This window comes from Lactuca saligna, chromosome 5, assembly GCF_052625555.1.
Source record: "Lactuca saligna cultivar CGN05327 chromosome 5, ASM5262555v1, whole genome shotgun sequence".
Lineage (NCBI taxonomy): Eukaryota > Viridiplantae > Streptophyta > Magnoliopsida > Asterales > Asteraceae > Lactuca > Lactuca saligna.
The window spans coordinates 180,826-203,270 of record NC_136421.1 but is presented as its reverse complement, the minus strand read 5'-3'; positions in this window follow the sequence as shown (position 1 = coordinate 203,270).

The window sequence follows — 22,445 nt, the reverse complement described above, 5'->3', positions numbered from 1 at the left end:
TTATGAGCACTCATGAGTGTTGTAGCCCTTTGTCCAACAACTTAGACCTCTACAAGCCAACCCATGACAATCTTAATTCATATCTACTTCCAACATATGACCGACTGTGGATGGTTTGAATAACTTAGTCATTCCGGAAGAATAACCTAGTTTATTCGGGAAGTCAAAACATGCAAAGTGAAACACAATAATAATTGAATCCAATATGGTCTCAGAACTTATGAATATAAATAAAACACTTTTTCTTTATCACCATATGATTACACATTATTCATTGTATACTGTTTCAGCTATCAACTTTATTCTTGAATTTAAAACAATTGTTGTCCCATGCTCCAAGCATGTACACTATGTTTTCTAAACACTAGTCATGCCATACACCAAGTATGCATACTATGTTTGTCTATGATCTTTACTTTGTGAACTAGATCAATTGAACATAACTTCAATGATTCTCTTTTCACACTCCCAAATCCTTACTGCAAATGCAAGAATTCTAAATTCATGCCATTTACTGAAATCTGTTAGATTCTAAACTTATATGCATTGATCCTTTTGTAATGATTATGCACAAAGTCAGAAAGACTTGGCAACAATCATTACAGAGTATTCCAAAGGAGATTAATTCCTTGGAAACATCCTTCTTGCATTAAGTTTCCTTAATCTTACACAGATTGAAATCTCTGACTTTGAAACATTTCCAGATTCATTTTGACTATCACTTCTAAACAAGGGTTGCCTCCTTACAGATTATGTCAATATGGTCCTTCCAAAACTATCACTATACTTCCAATTGTCCTTGAGCAACCAATCTTTGGTAAACCTTAGATTTTCCACGACAATTGTTTAATCCTTTTAGTCATATCCAGTTCTAAACCTTTTCCCTTCTTAATGCCCCAAGCATTTGAAAAATCTTTGGAAAGGATGAATATAGCACATGTAATCGATCCTATATCCGAAACGTATGGGATACGATTCATGATGTCTCACATAAAGACTAAACCAGTCTTTTGCTATAACATTTCCATTTCTATTTGCTAAGTTCTCATAATTCAGATTATGAAATGGGATGCCGTAATCATAATCAAATTTTAGAACGCAAATAATGGACCCATATACAGAATTTCCTTATGTTGAGCCATTCCAACATGAAATTCATATATATCCTTGACTAAATGATTAAAACCTCACGATCTAAGCTTATAGATTTGAGATGAAGTATAATTTCCTCTCCCTTAATTATAGCAAAACAACTTTTTCCCAATTGAAACCTTTTGTTTTCTATAATTAACATTCCTAACTTGCAATACTTATCATAATTATCATGCTCCCACTAACATGATGATTATTAGCATAACAATTATGCTCCCACTAGCTTTGACATGTACTCAGAAAGCTCGACTTCTAGAAATCAATACTTTATTGACTTTCTTACCAAAGTTCAGATTTCTGATACTAGATTGTTTTGATAAGACTTTATCAAAAACATACACCTTCCCTTAGATAGCACACTTGTATGTCTAAACAATTATGAAGAGGGATGCCATAATCATAATGGTTAGACCTTTTTGCCACTTCTCACAAGTCCAGGTTAGTGTGCCGGTAAACCACACACGCTCCACTAACGACTTTGAGAATGCAAATATCACAATTGCTATCTAACTAAAATCTACTTAATGAAAGTGTTTCCTCACCATCATTTTCATGAATCGGAGAGAAACCTTATGACACATAGATTTAATGGTGTATGTATTCTTATCCATGTGAATTGTCAAAACCATAGTCACAAGACAAAGATAATGACAAATCCAAAACCATATGGATTGAACTCAATCTTAATTTCTTGCCACCTGGCAGCTCAAGGGCCTGCCATTGCTTCCAAGTTGTTGGGCAACCAATTGAGAACTCTAAGAACTCAACTTTAACTGGAATGGGCACAGACTATGTCAGCATGATCGGTTATAAACCTCAAGTCGTGTGCTAGTGAAGAACTTTAGGTTTTATTCTTGATTAGTTCTTGAGACTTTCAAGACCTTTAAGACTCCCACTGTCCTCTTGACCTATAAGACTCCCTTGTCAAACATCCAAGAGATAGTGTGGATTCTAATCAAGACAAACACTTCACACAATTGGCCGAAGATGGTCTTTGTTTTATCCAAAACATCACAACTTACCAATTTCAAATGTACAAGAGTAGAAAACTTTTACTCTTACATTTGTCAAGTGTTTTAAACCTTCTTTAAGACATGTCACTCAAATTATAATCTTGGAGTATGACTCTAAGACTTGTATTGGAACGAAGTATGACTCATCTTCTTGATTTAACCATTTCAACAATTCAAGATCCCTTCTTCTTAGTCATAAGAATGCACTAAGACTTCCTTAGAGAACTAATTTTGATATGGTTTCTTAATCATTAAGATGATCACAAAACTGATACTAAAGTACTCTCCCCTCTTTTCAGATTTGAGAAACTTTTATCCTTCTGCCTAATTTGATTCTTCTTATTCGCTCTACCATGCATTGGAACCTTTTCCAATGTCTCAGAGTTACACTTAAGCTTGTAAGTATAATCATATTTACTAAGCTTTAGTAAACTATGACGAATAGCCTAATATCTTTTGTGGTGGACTTAATCAGTGCACATGACTATGTACTTGATCCCTTAGTCCATTACTTGACTCACACATCCATGTGAACAAGTAATTAGTCTTAATTTTTTCCAATACTTGAAAGTTCTCATTCATCATGCTATACAACTTGCATGATTCCAAGTCCCGGTCCAATTGAGACTTTGGATGATGAGAATCTTTCCTTATTTGGTAAATTTAGACATTACCACAAATGAAAGAATCAATTTGCTATTAATAGAATCATATAAGCAACAGTTTTTTTCTCAAATGCCATTGTAAGGATATTTTAAAATAAAATCAAAATTTTCTTTTATTTTAAAACTATGCGGAAAAACTTATCCTTACAATCCATATGAAAACTTGTTATTATCTGTTCCTAAGCAATATCTCATAACTCCTAAGAAGTAGCTCAAGAATCCGATTTTCAAACTACGCGATAGAAATCCATCTATGCGATCAGATTCAGCATATTCTTTCTTTAAGTTCCTTTACTTTTCTTTGATTCTTAAAACATTACCATGTGACCCAGTCACATCATGTATCAGGAATCTCAGAATAGAAACTTAACAGAGTTAGATTAGTGGATGTTACCTGAAGTAGAGTCAAACTTGTTGACCTTAACATCCTTAGGTAAATTGGCAGCTTCGCAACTAATGACCCTTTCTTTGGCAATATAAACATATGGACCCTTTGATAATGGTACACGGGACTATCACAGACTTAGTTTTTCTCTTTACCATTTGTTCAACCGAGTTGACTATGGCCGATCCCTTTCCATTGGGAAGAGAATGCCTTTTCTGTATTTCCAGTGTCACCATTGTCAATGTCCATAAAGTTTCAGGAAGTTGATCTTAACAAATAGATAAGATCATTAAGGGTCTTGTCATAGTCTGTTTCATAGGTGTTCCAAAAGAACTCACTATGTGACTTAGAAAGTAGTTGAGCCACCAACTTTCTCAAGACTTTGACACCCAACTCTCCCGGCTTGTCAATATGTGACTACATCTCCAAGATGTTATCACACCTAGACCTTGCCTTGCCAATAGGGCTTGAGTGACCTTAAACTTTTCAAGAACTTGTGGGGTAGGGAGAATAATTGGAGGAGGTGAAAGAAGTATGATTTCCAAGGGACATCATCTTCATTTAGGAAAGCTTGTTTCAAGAGATTTGGGAAGATCATAAATGTCTAAACCATACATCTTTTGGGAGATATTCAAGATAGTTGATATTAAAGTCCTTAATATGACACCCAATATGAAATATTAAGGCTAGGACCCAACAAACTATTTTTATAACTTAGAAGAGGTATGCCGTAATCCAAGCTATAAAATATTTGAAGGTAGGTGAATGACGATTCACCAATTTCCACCAAGATAAACGAAATGTATTATTAGGTTTTAATTGGTTTTGAAACTCCTAGATCTTTTGAGATTCATTGAACTGTTCAATGGCATGTTTCAATCTCGAGTGTGCCCTTCAGGTTTTGTGACTGGGATGCCGAGGATCACAAAACAAGGTGTGAAGTAACCATGCAAACTACTTGGTACCCTTAATAAATTACCCCTCAATCGATGTGCCGGTTAACCACGCACGCTACATCGATACTATGATAAATATTAAGTCACCCTTTACCTACCTTGTTAAGTCCAAGTTAGTGTGCCGGTTAACCACACACGCGCCACTAACGACTTAGACAAAGTGTAAAGTGTAATTTCATGCATTAGCACCTTATTCACATTTTCCTAAGTAACTAAGATTGGGTATTATTAAGAGTTTAGTTACTTAGTATTTATCATTAATACTTTTAATGAAGTGAGAATTATAGTCCTGTCAAACCCGTTCGGCTAACGACCCTCCACCGGTCAAGCAAGCGGTGGGTGAGAGTGGACACCCATTAAGTTGCCATTTTATAGGCAACAACCTTATACCCACCTTATAGACCGGCTTCGTGAATGAGGCGTACTAGTGGTAAGACTGACTTTACTCTTATATATATATATATATATATATATATATATATATATATATATATATATATATATATATATATATATATATATATATAACTTATAATATTATAAAGTATAAGGGTTGAATTTTAACTTTTAAAAATTCTAAGGGCTAACTTGGAATTAAAGTATTCATAAGTGAAAACTTTACAAATTCCAAAACTTGAGGGCAAGTTTTGAAACTATTCAAAACTAATTAATTCCATAACTTATGTATTTAAAGTAGTTTTAATCCAAAAACTCTTCAAGTTCCATAACTTGATGACAAATTATGGAAGACATTAAACTAATAAAGAATTAACTTTTCTTTATTTTATAACTTATGGAATTAATTAAGGTTACATTATTTTTATTTTTATTATTTATTTAATGAAGAGACTCTTGGTCCTCCATAACTTGAGGACAAATTATGGAGTCATAACTCCAATTAATTAGAACTAGACTCTTTATTTTTGTAACCTTTGCCAACTTTATGAGTTTTATGAGTCTTTAATGTGACTCTTCATGTAACTTGAGGACAAGTTACACAAACACATTTTATACTCAACTCTTAGATTAAAATGGATTGAAAACAACTATTTCAATTAACTTTTCTATTAATCTAAGCAACTCATAAGAACAAGATAATTCAAATCAAACTTTTTCATGTAATTAGTCTAACCTTTAAACTAATACAAAACATGAATCTATTGACAACTATCTTTGAAAATGGATTAGCATGAACATTACCACATCAAAAAAAACAAGTTTAGAATATCAAAAACAACTTAGGGTAATGTTCCTAGTCCATTTCTAGCCAAAAACCTCGAAAATATGCTGTCTAGGGTCCAACTCGTTGAGTGCATGAACAAAACTCGGCGAGTTGGATTCATTTTGCCTTGGACTCGTCGAGTCCCTTCATGGACTCGGTGAGTCTGCTGGGTAGACAGCAACAAAACTCGATTTTTCAGCTTCCATTGCAAGTATAACAAGAAAACAAGCCTAGGCTCTGATACCACTGTTGGGTTATGAGCATTCTAACACTCCTAAGTGTACATGCAACCCTAAATACCTTGGATCTATGTTTTCTGTATTATACATGCAAATATGAATATCCAAGGTATTATCCTAAACTAGCATACAAAACTATCAATATAACAAGATAGAATACATACCTCTTTGATGGTGCTTGTCTTCATGAAGCTTGAGTGCCTAGTGCCCCAAGTGTGACACCTCAAATGGTTCACAATCATCAAAACACTTAGAATAACTTAGAGAGAATTCTACACTTCATGAAATCGGCTAGCCCTTTCTTAGTCTCACTAGTCTCTCTAGTGGCCGATTTTCCTCAAGAATAAGATGCTTATATAGTTATACAATTAGGGTAAACTCTAATTGTCATGACTTTCCATTTCCTTGGATCCATGGGTTCAAATATACCATGGAGCATCCATGGAGCATCATATGGGTTTTGGCCCAACTAGATAATCCATGGAGCATTATCCCACTATACAAGTATGGATGATTTACACAATCAACCCATATATTTAATTAGTCTTCTTTTGATCACTTAATTAATCCTAGATTAATTCTTGATCAATACTAATTAAATAATCTCATTATTCTTATTATTAATATACTAGAACTTATAATATATTAATAACCATAAGTGTCTTATTTCTCTCATTATAGTCTATCTAAGTGCATGATGGTATGCAACCCAAATGGACCATGCCGGGTCGGGTCAAGTCTTACCAGTTATAGTTATGGACTTAGACATTAATCCAACACATATAACAAAAGGGAAATTCGGTAAATTAACAACTTTTTACCTGAAAAAACTGTGATCTTCGAAGATTGAACATGAATTGAGGGAACAATGAGAAATTAGGGTTTAAAGAAAATGTTGAAGGGTCATCTTTTCTATAGTCCCCAAATTTGGAACATAGATGAATTAGGTTTCTATCTATCCACCTTGTTGCATCAATTGATTCCTGAAAAGGGTGATTCTGTACATAAAATTTATATATTTGAGTTGTGCAAAAAGTATTAGAAAGAAAAGTGCAAATTCAGCTCCATTTCCATTTTATAAGAAGTTAATCTAGCTACAACTACAACAGCAGTTTCTTGACCAAAACCTTGCATTAATTCCTATTAAAGAAAAGGGTAATTAAGTCTTTTTCCCAAATAAAGAAAAGGGTTTTACTATTTTTTACCTCTGAAAGAACATCACTCTCGACCATGGCAGCAAGGGCATAAGCAGAAAGCTTAGTTTTCTCAAATGGAGCTGCAAGCTTACCATGGAATCTCTCTGCTACTGCTTTTCCAGATGTTGTTGCCCGCAAGAAATTTATATATTTGATCATTGCACGATCTAAAATATTCCCTATTGGAAGTTCAAAGCCCCATTCCTGCATTAATAAGTATTCATCAAACCTAAATTCATCAAATTGAATTTTTTTATACTGTTGATATTCAAGACTATAGACATTGGAATTCAGACGCCTACTTGGACAATTGATCGAAACATTGTCATATAATGCAGCCCAACGACTTCAAAACTCTGAGTAGGTGGCCCACTCTTGAAAGTGCAAATTACAACCGATAACAGGGGCTCTGTTTGTACTTTTCATGGAATGAAAGGCTTCAGGTCCTCTCCAGGCCCTCTAATGAACCCACTGCATCAATAAATTTAAAAAAAAGCTCTTTCAATGATGGGATGAGGTATATGTTATATTGATAGGATATGATAAGTCATTTATTAATTATTATGCATTATGCAAAGAATGAAAATGAGTGACATACATTAATGAGGGGGTTATGATTGTAGCCCTTTTAACATCATATATGGCGAGGAGATATAAAGGTAGGTGGAAAATAGATTGGGTCTTCCCTTTAAAACAACAAAAAAAAATATAGTTTCCTCCTGAGGCAAGAAGAGACTCGGACCATATGAGAAAGCAAGCAATCATATAAAGACAGCATGCACCAACAGACAGCAGTGTCCCCACTCTTATATTAAAGAAGTTGCTTTCGGCTCATTAGTTGCCCATCACTTACATCATCCCTGCAAATAAAAAACAAAGTGAAGATTTAGTTTTTTTTCTTTAATTGTACCACTTGAAATTATATTTATATATACCAATAGAATATGATCCCCAGGGGTTTTTTCCCTGTTGCCTTCTCAAAAGATAGTAAAAGCAACAACAGATTGGACAAACCTGAACACATAAACATTGATAATTAGTAGAAGCTCGGATACATGTTGATAAGAGAGTTAAACACCTTTTGTGAGAATTAATTAAGAAGCTAGCCTTTTGGCCTTGATCTGTCCCTGTAAAACAAATAGTTAGTTCACATCAAAGACTCGAGCTCTCATCCAAGAAAACCAATCTTGATTTCTACTTTTATTTATCTGAATATTTAAGATACAATTTTCTTGAAATTTAAAAAGAAAAAGGTAATAACAAAGACAGAAACTTGCCTTCAACAAAGTGTCTAGCTTGTTAAAAAGATTGACCCTTTTTTGCACTTCCTCAGTGGCATTAAGACAAGGATTTTTTGATGCAGCTGCTTCAAATCCACTGAGGGCCCTTTCGTAATTTTCCAGATATGTATTCAAAGTAGCAGAATTGAAATATAAGTTTGGGTTTGACTTCATGCTTTCATCTTTCTCCTGTTACATCATGAAAGAAACAATATCAGATAAAAGTTGACTTTTTCAAGTCAAATCTACAAAGTAGATTTCCAACATACAACATTTTGGTATGCTTTTAAAGACTGATGTAATTTGCTGTGATCCCATGCCCCCGTGACAAAGAAACATGTCAAACAAGCATTCCCCAAGTTGTCTGTTGGAAGAACAGAAAGGGTAAAATCGTCAATACACATAAATTCTTATGTATTGATGATAAAGTATGCAATAAACTTACACCATGAATTCCCATCCTTGACATCTAAAGCAATAGCTTCCTTTGCGTGTTTTATGCTTTCAACGACAATTTCCTCTTGATTATTAGCACCTAAAGATTTATAAAAAAAAAAAAGTTTAGATTCAAAAAACACTATATATATATATATATATATATATATATATATATATATATATATATATATATATATATATATAACATAAACAACAACCACACTGGATAAAACAAGAACTGTTTCTTGCATTGACCCATTCTCCTTTCAAGCATTGATAATTAGCTAAGTATCCTTTTGTTTGGACCCTGTATTACCATTAAAATGAAAAATATTGGATGTTTATTAAGTGAATACTAGTAAGAATTTATAAGAATATATACAAGTGAAGTGATAATCAACCTTGCTTAGAGAAAGGGTAAAACAGTTTCTTGTAGCAGGTAAAAATGGAAAAAAGACTTTAAATTTTTAAACCTTAATCCCTTAATCTTCAGATGATTCAAAGTAAATCCATTTGTGGCATGGATCACATGTGGTACACGGGCACATGAAAATCCAGTATCGATTATACCTACGATCAATGAGATAATTGCTGATGAATCAACTTGCATATCTTGCATTTCATCTTTCTCACTATGAATCAGTTGGTTGAACTCGTTCTCAAGTTGCTTTGATTTTGATCTCTTTATTTTTGCTCCATAACCAATATGATAAACATTGGGAGGAACACACTGAGCACCCAATGATGATGATGATGATGATACAAGTTCCTGAAAGATTATGTGAATTATGATGCAGTAAATTTGCAAAATACTATGAAAGAAATTATATTATTTAATTTACCTCTATTCTTATACTAGAACCCGCTTTTTATAGATCAATCAGAGCCAAAAGAGCATTCAATTTCTCTTTAATATTTAAATCTGAATATTCACCTTCCATCAGTCCAGATAACCACATTTCTCCAGGATGAATCATTGGGATTATCATCAACGCTACCACAGTCTTCAAGGTCAAATTGGTCATCTTCAGTATCCTTAAAGTTGGAGTAGGCTTGTAGCACATTTGGCCGGTAATAATATAATTGTGTGTCGATTGTGGTAGCAACTTAATAAATGAACCTGCCATATCATAAGAAGAAAACACAATTTGGGTGAAAATCAAGAAAGCACCAGATAACATTCTCAAAGTTCTTGTGTCGACTGCTATTAATTTGAGAGAAGAAATAGGAGATAGACAATCCATGTTGAATAACTTACCTGAAGTGGATTCCGAGACTCTTTCCATGCCAACTTTTGAGATTACGTCTGACTTTTGCTACTGATTAATCGAACTGAGCCCTAGGCTTTTGTTTCGCCTGAAGGTGAAGCCTTTTGATACGAAATCGGAACCTACCTCCACCTTCGTATCATGGTTGGCTGAATCTTGGAAGAACCTGAAAATCGATTCACGATTGACTGTGAGAACGTGGGGGGGGGGGAGTTGAAAACTGATTCCAATTCCTTCAGAATGCCATATTGAATTCATAGAAATTTTCCAAAATCAGAAAGCAATTCTTAATTCGTAATTTCTCAAAATATTGAAAAATCGATTGGAAGAAGATTAGCGAAAGAAATCAACAAACCTAAAGAAAGGAGGCGATTTTGAAGGTGATATCGATTGAAACCCAGTTCTGAATGGTTCGATTGTTAAAATGACATTGGGTTGGATCCATTGAACGAGAATGTAGCCAATCACAATCCAACAAACTTCCTTCTCTCCTCTCGCCAAGCAATTAGTGATTTTGATTTAGCAACCCCCCTAGCGAGTGCTAGCGGATGGTGTTTCAAGCTCGCTAGCGAGCCTAGCGAGGTTGGTGGCGAGCTCCACTCCGCTTATCCTCAAGTCGATCAAACCTCATTGGTCTGGAATATTACGTGATGCATGTCAGTGAGGATGTGAGCTGAAGCGGGCCCTCAATTCTCAACTCCACGTCGGAGTACTTGATCTGAGATACGAGCTTGGTTGCGTTATTCCTTTAGGAGAAACAAAAGGGATTCAGTAGTGGTGGAGGCGGATTAGGGTTTAAAGAGAAAATGAGAAGGAGAGAGTAAAGATTGCTGGCTGGTGGAGAGGATGAATTCGTTATTCCTTCCCGAACAGCAACAACTTGATCAGAGAACGAAAACTGCAAATGAGGTCTAGGGTTTACATGGAAACCCTAAAAGATGGATGAAACGCGGGGTTTTTAACTTTTTAAGGATTTCATTTCCCACTGCTATTAAAGAATGGAACGCGCGTTCCATTAAATTTTATAAAGCGACGGCCTTAAATGACACGCATTTTATTATTGGTGCCCTCCGTGTTATTTATACACGCTAATTTAAGAGCACACAATAATGCGTGACATAAATCTTTAAATATTTTGAAGAGACGACACTTTTTTAATGTCATTCTCTTTTGTGTAACATCAATCAATGAGTGTCGTGGTTTGCGCGTCGTAAAAGGGTATTTTTCTTGTAGTGTTTATGGGCTTAAGCAAGCGTCTCGCAGATGGAATCTTTGCTTCGATGAGAAAGTCAAAGAGTTTGGATTTGTACGAAGCGAAGATGAATCATGTGTATATGTCTAAGCCAGTGGGAGTATAGTTAGCTTCCTCATTTTGCATGTCGATGACATACTACTCATAGGAAACGACATCCCGACACTGCAGGAGGTTAAGTCCTGGCTCGGGAAGTGCTTCGCTATGAAGGATCTCGGAGAAGCTTCCTATATCTTGGGAATAAGGATAGTGAGAGAGAGAGAAGTAAGAGACTAATAGGACTTAGTCAAAACACTTACTTAGATAAAGTACTGAAACGTTTTAGTATGGAGAATTCGAAGAAGGGAGAATTACCGATACAAAGTAATGCCAAGTTGAGTAAGACTCAAAGTCCGAGTACCGAAGCCGAGATAGCAGATATGAGCCGAGTACCTTACGCTTCCGCGGTTGGCTCAATCATGTATGTTATGACTTGTACTCGCCCTGATGTAGCCTTTGCTTTGAGCATGGTCAGTAGATATCAAGGGAACCCCGGTAGAGCCCATTGGATTGCGGTCAAGAATATCCTTAAGTACCTTCGGAGGACCAAGGAATGGTTTTTAGTCCTTGGGGGGAGTGATGACTTAAAGGTGCGAGGGTATAGTGATGCTAGTTTCCAGACTAACAGGGACGACTACCATTCGCATTTGGGTTGGGTCTTTACCCTGAATGGAGGAGCAGTAACTTGGAAAAGTTCCAAGCAGGAACCGTAGCTGATTCAACATGCGAATCAGAGTACATTTCAGCGAGAGAAGCATCGAAGGAGGCAATATGGTTGAAGAACTTCATTGGTGATCTTGGAGTTGTACCTGCCATAAAGGAGCCTATTGAAATTTTCTGTGATAATGAAGGAGTGGTTGCCTTAACCAAGCAAAACGAGGGATCATGGTAGATCTCGACATATCGACAGAAAATATCATTTTATTAGACATCGAGTTGAAGAAGGACACCTCATGGTTAAGAGGATATCATCTGAAGATAACCCAACAGATCCACTTACGAAGGGACTGAGTAGGGTTAAGCATTTGCAGCATGATAGGAGTATTGGGCTGAAGGATGATATTAGTTTAGATTACATAGTTTTAGAAACTAGTAATAGATAAATGTATTGACATTTGATGATTAAATAAAGGAGTATTATTTATAAGTAAAGTTACTATCTTATGTTTAACTATTGTTTCACTTTGCATGTTTTGACTTCCTGAATAATTAAGTTATTAAGAATAATTGAATTATTTAAATGATCCACAATCGTTCATATGTTGGAAGTAGATATGAAAGAAGATTGTCATGAATTGGTATGTAGATTGTCTAAATGTTGTTAGACATAGCAAAGGTTTGCTGCAACATTCATGAGTGCTTATGAACTAGTTTTGAGCATTGGAACAAACCCGCATTTGCTGGAATCACTTTAAGATATATTGTAAGTGATCGCAAGATGATAATATCATATGGTCTTAAAACCTAGATATATGGTTTGTTATTTGTTAATTGGTTGTACATTGATGATGTGAAACCACATCAGTAAATTGATGTTATAAAACGCATTGTTGTGTATAATTAATTGGCGAATAAGTAAATGCATATAAGTCGAAGTTGATCTGTTACTTTTATCCTAAGAGAGTAAAAGTGATATCTCGGCTGCTCGATGATTTGATTTGACTTATGTGTCGGGCCCGGTCAGAACAGAATTGATGTGTTCGATTAAGTTCTATGTCGAATAAATCTGAGATCGAGAAACTAAACGTTGGACTATGATCATGTTTGCATGATATCTGAATAGAGGACTGTACAATCCCTTATTTAAGCACAAAACTAATAAGATCAGAATTGACAGAATCTTTGAGAGCTAAGATTGCTAATCGGTTTGTGTTTGCATATATAGTTACTAGACTTATCCAAGTGGGAGACTGTTGGATTAGTGTCTAAAGCTATAACTATATTCTGTAAGTACTTGACCCGTTTGAGCATGGTACTTTTGGGTTGCCTTCACCATAACAACTTGACAGGATGATTTATAATGAGAGAAGAAATATTATTAATATATTATGAGAATAATATAAGGAATAATAATGTTATTATTTGATTAATGTAAGTCATAAATTAATTAGGAATTAATTTGGTGACTTAAAGAGGTTAATTAAATAAAGGGGCATAAACTGTCAAATGTATGATAGTTGTATTTTGGGCTATGAATTCTTATGGATGAGAGGGTGGACGATTTTAGGGTTTGGATAAACCTAGAAATCATCCAAGGCTTTATCTATAAGGATTATTGGATTGCTTGGGGCCTAAGTTATTCAATTAACGTTTAAGGTGTAACCCTAGTAGCCAATAGTATATATAGACCCTTTGGGTGGAAGAAATCGGCACTCTTGTATCCTAATAAACCCTTGAGCCGATTTTGCCACCCTCCTCTCTCTCTATTACCATCCTCTTGCTAGTTGGTGTTTGTAAGGCATTAGAGGAGTGACAATTGTGACTCTAAGCTCCAAATACAAGAAGAATCAAGAAAGCAACTCAAGGTATTCCTTTAGATCTGATTTCATATGTTATGAATTTGAATGTTTACACCAGATCTATCAATAGAAGTCTTGGATACATTGCACGTTCAGTTAGAGAAAACTAGATCCAAGCATTAGGGTTTGCATGTGCATAGGAAAGTTCTTCTAGCTCAAACCCATCAACAAAATGGATCGAGTCAGAACCATTAGCGTGCATAATCGGGAGGTAGATGATAAAATTCGTGTGGAAAAACATCATGACTAGATTCGGTACGCACAAGATACCTGTCAACGAGAACGATCTACAATTTTCAAAGAACCCTTTTAGGGAGTGGTGCATTAGCAAAGGTATCAGCCAACGATTTACGTCGGTAACACATCCACAGGCGAATAGACAGACAGAAGTACCCAACCACACCATTTTAAATGGGATCAAGAAACGGTTGGGAAAACCTAAAATAAATTGTGCCGAAGAGATACTGATGGTGCTATGGTCATACAGAACCACTCCACGAACAAGCACATGAGAAACACCATTCTGTTTAACATATGGAGCAGAGGCGATGCTTCCTATGGAAATACTGATAGGACCGTTGAGAACAATCAGTACAAATGAAGAGACCAACTCTCAGTACTTGAGGTTGAGTCTAGACATCCTTGAGGAGTGACGAGAAAGGTCAGAAGTAGTCGGGCTGCTTACAACCGTGCAGCAGAAAGATATTACAACCAGAAGGTCAAAGAGAAATCATTCAGATTGGGAGAGCATGTACTAGGAAGAAATGAAGCAAGCTGAGCCTAACCTTAGGGTAAGCTAGGCCCAGTATGGGAAGGCTCGTATAGAGTTGTGGAAGCAAATTAGAATGGGGCATATACTCTGGAGATAGTGGAAGGAAGGAAAATACCAAGGACTTGGAATGCATGGATCTTAAGAAAGTTCTTCTTTTAAAATGATTAACACCCCCAAGTTCTACGCCCATGAACATAGAGTATCGAAAGGAGCAGGCTCAGCTATCTGGCACTATTGAATGCTTTGTACTTAGTGTACCAAGTTCTAATACTTAGTGCATCGATCTTTATGCTTAGTGCATCAAATCATAATACTTAGTGTATTAAAGTTCGTAATAAATACATGCAATTGAATGCTTAGTGCATCAAATTCTAATACTCAGTGTATTAAACTTTATATTCAATAACACAATCAAATGCTTGGTGCACTAAAATACTCAGTGTATTAAATCCAATGCAGCCAAATGCTTAGTGCATCAAGTTCAAATACTTAGCGTATTAAACTTCATGCTTAATATACGCAATCAAATGATTACCACATCGGATCCACACACTTAATGATAATCAGGAAATAAAAGTCCAATTCTTACACTATCAATAAAGTATCAAAGAAAATATATATATATACAATCGGGACTACAGCAAAGCATCAAACACAAACATTTTAAGACAAAAAGAAAGTCTTCACACCCGAACAGGGGCAACACATGATGCAGGAGCATCTTCATCATTACCATCGCCATTTCCACCAACACCCTCGATAACAACAAGAATTGTATCAACACCACAACCACCTGCACCAACATCACTAGTTGCATCACCACCCACACCACCACTAACACCCTCAACACCATAACCATCCACACTAACAACATTTTTTCCTAACTGCACAATCTCTTCATCATTTCATACCACACCCTAAGGAGTGCTTTCAGAGCCAGAAAAGGCACAAAGTTCTCGAACTCCTTGGATGTCCAGGTCTCCAAATCCCAAAAGCGATGCATGGTCCATGTTGGAGAATTATAGAAGAGGCTCATTCACACTCACAACAGGACCAGAAGAAGGGGTACTGGTGACAATACCTCCATACTCAACATTTGCCAAGGTGTTGCGAACAGACTCAGCCCCAAAAACAAAGCAGAATAACAGATAAGACTCACGCCACTCGTAAAATCCTGGTGTTCAATCAACTTGTCAACAACTCGCACAAGACCCACATGTAGCAGCCAGTCCAAATCATGACATGCAGCATCAGCACTCGCTCCCAAAGCAGCAGTCACTCGGTCATAATCAGTGGCATCACGCTTGATGCTTTCAACTTGGATCATCAGACCTTCGTTGAGCTGGGTAAGAGAGTCAACCTTTGCTTCCAAAGCAGACCTAGCCTCCTCCACGATAGCCTTCTTAGAAGCAATAAGCTGATACTTTTGTTCAGAGCATTGAAGATCATCACCAAGCTCAAAAACACAACGTTCCAATTCAGATACGTGTGAACCGCACCCAGCATGCTCAACTTCCATTTCCCCAAGCGACTGGATACGCAGTGTACCTGCAACATGATAAAACATCGTCTGTGTGGTAGCATAAGATATATTGTGTGCAAGGGCAGGACTACCCATGGCCTCCATATCTGCAACAGAAGCAGGGGGAAGGCATGCTAGGCGAACTCAACGACATTGGCACGAACGGAGAGGCAGGACTCGTTGTGAAGACTCTAGTTTGGAATAAATATAGACAACCTAGATGAGCCCCTACCAACGTCCCTACTCGGGTAAACAGGAGTCTGTCCCATCTCGTCAGGGTCTTTTGAAGGTGAGATCTTAACAGGAGTAGAAGAAACCATTTGAACAGGAACAATGGGCTGATCACATGCCCCACTGATCCCTTCAGACTGTTGAACGTCGTCATCAGGGATCACGACAACACTCGTCGGAGTCGAGGCAATAGAGCTCAGAAGGCGGGAGAAATTGCGCATGGTCTAAACCCACATGTTTCCGCTCGGCACGCCGGTGACCTCCTCACCCATAGCCAGTATAGCCTTCCTCTTAGCTTGCATGTGCTGAACGTTGTATATGATACCATCCTTGTTGTCCTCGCTGCTCTCTGTAGAATAAGGGTGAACATCGCCCAACGTTATGATGGCTGAGATAGGGCGAGCGACTAGAGGGTTCACCTCATTTGATGACGAACCACCCCCAACCATCGGAGGAACGGGTGAAGTGGCGGTCAAAGCAATTTGCTCTATCCGGTGAGGCGAAGGAAGACGATCGACCAAATCCACCTCACGACACTCCAGCTTCCCTTGATAGCGCTTTCACAGGACCTCATCCATCGATAAAGGAGATTTGACACCTGATGAAACCTTAGCCTTAACAAAGCATACCCAGACATGAGAGGAAGAAGAAGATGGGTACTTACCGTTGACGACACTGAAGAAAACCGCCATATTGCCACGACACCTCCAGGAAGGGCTCATCCCGACACAAGATGGTAGAGCTTCATAGTAGTCTTCGGGAGACACCTGGACGTTCCTCAAGAGATCATCAACACTCTGATTATTGGGAAAAAGCATAGGAGTAGTGTCGGCGAAGGTGTTCGCACGGTAGCATCCACTACCAACCAATCCCTGGTTCACCCATAACCATTTGTCCTACCAATTTTTGGGTGTTCGTCCATCGAGAACTAGAGCATGCCCTCCTCGTTAAACAGAGAATGTGCACTCGTCACCGGTATAGTAGAACCTGAAGAAATACTTGAACACAAAGTAGTCAGGGAAAATACCGTTCGCACAATAGATCATCTCAAACGCCACCACTTTGTTTATGGCGTTTGGAGTTAGCATCTGAAGGCTGCAACCGTTCTTCTGAAGGACCTCTTCCTGGAAATCAGTCGGTGGAAGACGAATACCCGCGTCTAGGGTTTTTTTGTAGATCCTAATTTTTCCAGGGGGATGAGATAAAAGAACCAGGTGAAGGAAACTCCACGCCTTCCAGAGAGGAAAGACCACACGCACTCTCAAGTTGCTGAAACTCAGTTGCAGAGGGAAGAATGCCTAGAGGACTCGCCATAAGAAAAGAGCAAAAAAAAAAACAGACTTAGGAAGAAGAACGACGAAGAAAGAATATAGGTTCTAATAAATCCCTATGAACACCCTTATAAGAGAATGGAAAGGGTAGGATATTCAAAAAATCTAACACAATGACGTAACCGCTAGCCATCATGAGCGATCATGTCATCATTAAAACCGGAGTGGTGGGTAAATAGGAAGTCGAAACACATAAAGGAATCCATCCCAAAACATTGTAAATAGCGTTGTAATGCTATGGCTACTGGACTGGGGGACTTAATGATGTGCCTAACACAACATGGAAGACTCGCACCTGGCCAAGGGACTTCGCGTGCTGACCAAATCAAGCTCAACGAGCTTAGTGCCCGCCAGCACCCTAAGGGCAGAGCACCCCGTCAAAAGGCTCGCACCCGCCAAAGACGAAATGACGTGCCTGTTTCAACGGGCTCAGCACCCGCTGACGCCCTTAAGAATAGGCTGCCCCGAAAAACGGCTCGCACCCGCTAAAGATGCTCCCAGCGCCAAGACAAAAGATACAGTCAGGGGATAAGAGGCAGTATCAGATCATTACTGTCAGAGCCAATGAGAGCACTCTAACGGATAGAGGCGCATGACCCTCCAAACAACGCCTCTGACCCTATCTCCTTAGAGTGCTCTTATCTTCTACGGAAAGGGCAGGATCACTAGGTATAAAAGGGTACGCTCTAGAGCTCACCAGGTAAGCAATCTTCTTCCAGCTGGATTCAAAACCCTAAAAGACCATCTAACTTGACCTTTGGAGCGTTATTTCGGGAGCCTGCTCCCAGGAAACTCCTGACGACCTTTCTTCTCTTGTGATCTTGCAAAAACCATCAGGGAATCATCAGAGAAGCTCGTGTCAAGGATAAGGGAACGGTCACATCAACGAGCATCATAGGTTTTTAGAGATTGTGTTCTGATGTTGTATGAGGAGCACTACCTGGTGCACTTGGTTCCCATTCTATGACAACCTGATATTTCGAGGAAATGAAATGTAACACCAGTCAAATATAGGTAAAAACTTAACTTTCCTAAAATCTTATTTGGGTTAAATGAAGTGGTAGGAATCGAATCAAGGTTTCCGTGCATATAAAGAACACTGAAATCCAAGTTATAACGAAGAAGTTATGACCAATCTAAGATTCGCAGCGAAAATCGGCAACACTGATAGACGTAAAACGCTAAGTTTCAATACAATAATTTTTAGCCTTAGGTATCTAAATGAAAGTTTTAGATATCATCAAACCATAAACGTACATAAAAGAGCGTACGAATCTGACTTCGTATGAGGAAGTTATGATTTTTCGAAGTTTCAGACATAATAGTAGACAGCTAAAAACTCGAAATCGAGATCGAGCGGATTTTTGCCAACATGACCTAAACGAGAATTCAAGATCTCATCAATGGTATTACAACGGTAAAAAGTCTGGCGAAAACAGACAGCGGACAAAGGAGTTATGAAATTTTAACGAACTTTTCCTGTCTCGGCCTATTAAAAATATAATATTAAAAATAAAGTCAAAATTAGCCGACGGAGTCTAAACGAAAGTTGTAGATCGTAGTCTCACCTACGCGTGGATATAAAGAACGTCAAAACGAAGTTCGTATGAAGAATATATGAATTTTTGAATTTTACTAAATAATTAAAATATAAATTAAATTCAAAATTCGGTATTATCCGAAGGAGGAGTCATCGGACCAATCCAAGTTACGCCCAGCGTACCCTTGTACGCCCCGCGTACTCGGATGCTCGGCCTCAGGTTTTCCACGTCGCTCCGATGCTTCGACCGAGGATTCGGTCATCCATGACGTCACGTACGCCCCGCGTACAAGCGTACGCCCAGCGTACGCGAGGCTTTCAGCCTCTATAAGAAGGATGTGAGGGTGCCGGCCGTATTTGCTAATTTCCTTACCTTCTCGCGCCGAAGCTCTGCGTTTCAACCCTCGGAGCCATCCCAAAGTCCCAGTTTACATATCCAAGCTCAGAAGGAAGTTTTACGCCCCCGAGATTCCCGAGATTCCTGAGAATCTCAAGAGATCCGCTCTCTCGAGTAGAATTCCTGCTCGGTTTTCGTCGCGCTTTCTTCAATCAATCATGTGAGTTCATACCCCTATAATTCACACTTTTAAATGTTTTATGAGTACTTTTATATGCTTTTAGGGGGGGGGGAATACAAGTAAAACACTCGATTATAATTGTGTGTTATATAAACTTTCACTATACGCGTTTTATCAAAGGAATCATATGTGATTTATAACTATTATAGGGAAACTTTCATATGCAAATTATACCACGACAACATTTTATCTTTTGAAATGAGAAATGATTTATGTATTTATATAAATCAGACACTTTGCCTATACTATATTTACGTGTGTCGGTTTTGGCACTACAAAAAGTACACTTTTCATAACAAGCGAGCATTTCACCTAGGGATTTCTATACAAACGAGACACACTTTTAGAAAACTATAATAGGTATAGTTTTATGAGAACATCACGAACTTTTATGTACTAGAAATACTATTTCAAGGAGATACATTCATATAAAAGAACAAACGAACATTTTCATATGTACTTCAAATAGTGTTCACAAACGTTTTTACATGTTAAAACAATTTTAGAAACTGTCTTACAAACTGTATGTTTATTTTCTTGAATCTGTTATAGTTGTGCATCAAACAATGGTTTTCTTACACTTAAACTGTCTTGTCAACGGTTTTCGAATCGTTTTATAAACTCACATCAAGTCACAAATTCTTTATTATACTTTTCAATGGTTTTAGAAAACTTCTTTTATGCTTTTATATTATAAATTGCATGCCTCTATATGTATAGTTATATAAGAAATGTTTAAAAGACTTAGGAAGGCTATCCACCCTGTTTCCTTTTCCTCGATTTGGATGTGGTCTAGTGGGATATCGGGTACCCGTTCGAAGGTCGTTTAAATATTAGTTATATATCATGTGTACATATATAGTCTTAAATGTTCCATCAGTTAATTCTGTTCTAACGCTCTTGCGTAGCAAGGGTATATAAACCTACTTGGACACTCATCAATTACATTCTAGTAAACTATTATAGGAATAGTTTAGGGGATACAAAACATTATCCCTATTACAAGAAATTACACCAGAGTCAGTTCATTCATGAGTCTAGACTACATGCTATATGAAGGGATACTCTTACAGAGATTCCTCTTACATGGATATACTTATAGGGATACTCTTATGTAGATACGCTTACATGAGTACGTTTACATGAATACTTTTACATGAATACTTTTACATGAATACTTATACATGAATACCCTTACATAGATACGCTTACATGAGTACGTTTACATGAATACTTTTACATGAATACTTATACATGAATACTCTTACATAGATACGCTTACATGAGTACGTTTACATGAATACTTTTACATGAATACTTTTACATGAATACTTATACATGAATACTCTTACATAGATACGCTTACATGAGTACGTTTACATGAATACTTTTACATGAATACTTTTACATCAATACTTATACATGAATACTCTTACATAGATGCGCTTACATGAGTACGTTTACATGAATACTTTTACATGAATACTTACACATGAATACTTTTACATAGATATTATATGGCAAAGTACTATTACATATTATATGTCTAAGATACTGTTATATAGTTCTCCTTTCTATCTTTACCTTGTGATACAATCACATCATCGACGAGATAGATTGAACTTTATATCCTAGTACCAAAGGATACTTTATGGGATTAACCATTCCTAGAATCACTGTTAGCTACAAAGGTAAATGCACATCCATGGATGTCTTCGGTTGATACCATTACAGGTATACTTTAAGGGACTAACTATTCCTACACCCAGTTGTTAGCAACAAAGGTAAATGTACATTTATGAGTGTCTAAAATTAACAATGTTAGTTATCCTAGTATAAAGGGATAATACGTAAGTTAGTTATATTATTACCATTATCTTGTGACTCATCCACATAACCAATGAGGTGAATCGTATTTGAGTATCCTAGTACCAAAGGATACAATTTCTTATATTAATAATAATTGTCGAACAGTCAGGTCTTGGTAGAAGGCTACTTTCAAAACAACTATGTCTTGGTGAAGACGGAGCAGTCCAAACTCGTCTTATTTTCTGTTTATTCATTTTATTGTTGTATATTATGAAAGAACACACTTGTAATTAAAATTATTGATGCGGGCCCTAGTGTGGAGGATCGGGCCCTTGCGTTCCTAGAGGCCCACGATCGTGTGACTAAAGGGGCTTCACGGAAATAGCCATAACTTTGGCTACGAATCTCCGTTTTGGGCCTACGACCAGTCAAATCGAAGCTTGGAGCAAGGAGCACGTCTAAATAAGTCCCCGAAGGGGACTTACCCATTTTTGAGTCCAGAAATCACTTTCTAAATGGAGTTATGAACAATTTTGTTATTTTTCCTTACTTTTTGGGTTTTATTTTTGGGTTTGTATTTGGCCCATGGACTTTTAGGGTTTCATTTTAATTTCTGCTCCCTATTTAACTGTTTTTGATGTAATTTGGACGGTCGATCATCAATTTTATGAACTTTCGATTTTCTCCCAAATTCTGTGTGTTAATCCAGATTTGAAGCCAATCCCACGGTATTCGACAGGTTCATTCTTGTTTATCTTTGTGTTGTTTTTTGCGCTGCATCAATTATAGTATTAATGAAATGGATGATGTTGTTGCTTGTTTACTACTTTACATTATTGTGATACATTACATGACATCCTCCGCCCCAGAACGTTTCCGCCGTTCTCGGTTTTGGGGTGTGACACATTCTGTTGCGTTGGAACAAGATTATTATAGGCATGGATTAGTTGAGCCTCAATGGGGAAGTGATCGATTGTGCACAGTAGTTGGTTCGAGTCAGGACCCCAAGTGGGGGAGAGCTGGTGATTCAGGGCGAGA